Genomic DNA, 2,813 nt, shown 5'->3' with positions numbered 1-2,813 from the left:
GGATGTTTTAAGACCTGCAAAAACACCTATAAGCTACAATATGGTTTGACCCCATCGATTCCAAATCCGCTTTTTAAAAAACCCTTAAGGAAATGTTTTACCTAAGCAGCGGTACACGCATGAAGACGAAGAAACTATTCAAAAGACTAGACACCAGATGATTCATTTGCAAAAAAAGAAAATTGTAAAAAACTTGTATAATCTTACTCACTGTTGTATTTCATCGCTTACGTCACATGCATCTTCGCAGTGTTTGCGCATTTTTCCAATTCGAAATTGTCTGGTGTTGTCCACCACGTAAATACCAGCAAGAATAGAAATAGCGTCGGTATACTTAACTGCACTCATAAACATATATGATTTAATTAGTAGAAACCATTATGCCTTTTTTTCAAACGGAGAAACACAGTGAGACAGCAACATGATTGATGCGTTCATTATTTTAATCATGTAAAGTGATGTTTTACCGGTCTCCTACTTGCTCGCATTGATGCTTGTTTTGAGGAAATACTGTACTTGCAGAAATTTGGACCATCGGGTGTCTAGTCCCTTTAAGAATGGAGTTTGTGATACAACGAAAAATGGCATCTAATCGCTACACAACCTAAGCAATGAGCCGGAGTTAAAGGAGGCCGTTCAGGTTGTGTGCGTGTCACCTCGGTTCACCTTGGATATTGCCATTATTCATTCCCAACAGAAGCTTAGTATTTAAAGAGCCCTAGACAGAATGAAAAATATGATAACTTTCCAACAGAGATTTCGAAAACAAATATCACAATTTGTGGAATTTTATTCCACAGTAAACGTTCGTCCTTGTGATCGAACCATCGAACTATCACATATACCACTCCCCAAAACATAAGCACATTAGCTTAATCCGTAATTGAAATATACGACAATACCTGTTAAAGGCTCTGTTATGATTGCAGAAATAGCTTAACATCGTGCAAGTCCTAGGTTCACGGCTTTTTTATCAGATAATATAACCATTTAAAGTCGTACATTGTTTTATTGACTTTTTTTTCAATACTTAAGACTTACTGCACCGAGACAACGATAACATTTCAGCCCTCATTTCATCTTAATTACGCATAAATTTCATCTCTGGCGCGGCAACAATAATAAATATCAACTCTTTATGGCTAAGATCAAATGTCATAATTCTACAATACTGATAAGGCTGGTATAAACTATAGGGTTACTCGTCGCTTTGAACCTGAATTAATAAAGCTTTCAAATTCACCATTAAAACACAATTGGTATACACTTTAAGATAAACGCCTTTTTATCGATTCAATTCTACTGATTGAGACACTAGACATCCCAAAATGTTACAACCGATTTTATAGTAATAGACGCTAACATACACATATACAAAGGGAAGTAACCTCTGTGTTGAGCGTGTAAAAACATTTGGACTGGTTGATGGTCTAGTTACAATTCAGCATTTCGTCGTTCGGCAGAAAAACTAAGGACCTTGATTTCGGTATATTCCATGTCTAAGGTCTAACACGCCGAACTCAGCAACAAGAACAGGGTACGCAACCATCGTGATCTTGCACCAGGCTATAACAGATACATGCTGAACTACATACAACCTCGAACCTTATAAGCTATATACAAGGTTTTAAACACAACTTTGGATTCGATAGTGCTCGAAAACAGTGTTAAATACTGATAACAATCATTGATCATCACAATCAAATGATCAAGTCAAGTCAATATTTGTTTATTGTCGGAGTCTATAATATTTTAAACATAAGCTATGTATTGCTTTTTACCGACATGATCATTTAACAAATAACAAAAGGATTTATCTAAAAGAAAAAATGCAAAAAATAACAGTATATTTATATTAATAACAACATGATTGTGTCGATGCATGAGTTGTCTGTCTGCGTTGTTTGTACGTTATGTGTTTTTCATTCACTGTCACCTAGGCCCTAGCATTGTGGCTCAAAACAGGGCAATTGCTTGTGTCAATACGTCAGCTTATCCCTTGCGTTATTGATATGGACGGAGATAATATAGAATATGTTTTATTGTCATGATATTTGGTGAGGCATGTTCTGAAATTGAAGCAAGATGTGCATGTGAACAATAAACACGTGCGCAAACGTTGCGGAATTATTTAAAGCTTTGTCTCAGCAACCAATGACCGATTGCAACATGTCTTAAACCATCAAACACTTCGACAAACCTGTTTCCAAAATAATGTTTTGACATTGCTCCGTCAGACGGCCGTTTTGTGAAAAGGTTTGTCGAAGTGTTTTAAGAAACTCAACTCTCAATCAAACTCTGGTAAAAGAACGAAAGCGGGGCTCCGTAAGCGGAGTAGACTGCGCTATGTTTCATTTAAAATGGTGAAGAAATAGTGAAGTTCTCTCTGTTTAACGTCTTCATTCGAAGGAAAAAAATATTGGCTTCCGTCGTAGCATTTAAGACGCAATTTATCACGTGGTATACACACACTGATATGTGCTTACTATGACATGTTCTAAACCGTCTTGTTCTCTTCTATAAAACTTTCAGTAATCTAATTATAAGTATTATCTTGTGCAATAGTTAATCAATTCAATAAAAGCTCAGCAAATATCGATCAGTTATATGAACAGCTTATATAAAACTGCAATTACAACACCAGGGGGTCCAACGTGATTTGTGTTTGCCGAATTTGAAGTGAGGGAAATTGTGTGAAGCCGAATCAAATGGCGGCGTTTGAAGGAATTTTGGTGTTTCAGGTAGATATTTTCACCATGTAAGTAAGTTACCTCACCATTCTCGCAATATAAATACGCCTACCCGAAGACCAC

General features: G+C 36.4%; 1 protein-coding gene across 2 annotated transcripts in view; it reads right to left on the bottom strand.

The window, feature by feature from the left end:
• LOC128236950 (ELKS/Rab6-interacting/CAST family member 1-like) overlaps positions 1 to 1,037 on the bottom strand; it is an 8,771-nt gene extending 7,734 nt beyond the window's left edge. Inside the window, exon 1 of one of the 2 annotated variants that reach the window (XM_052952094.1) lies at positions 903 to 1,037. The gene's annotated coding sequence lies outside the window, so the exon portion shown is untranslated. Of the gene's footprint in view, positions 1 to 211; positions 392 to 902 lie in introns of those variants that run through there. The other variant, XM_052952092.1, reaches the window with a different exon arrangement.
• Between the last annotated feature and the right edge of the window lie 1,776 nt (positions 1,038 to 2,813).

This window comes from Mya arenaria, chromosome 6 (genome assembly GCF_026914265.1).
Source record: "Mya arenaria isolate MELC-2E11 chromosome 6, ASM2691426v1".
In the NCBI taxonomy this organism is placed as follows: domain Eukaryota; kingdom Metazoa; phylum Mollusca; class Bivalvia; order Myida; family Myidae; genus Mya; species Mya arenaria.
The sequence above is the reverse complement of the archived record's forward strand: the minus strand, read 5'-3'. Positions and strand labels throughout refer to the sequence as shown.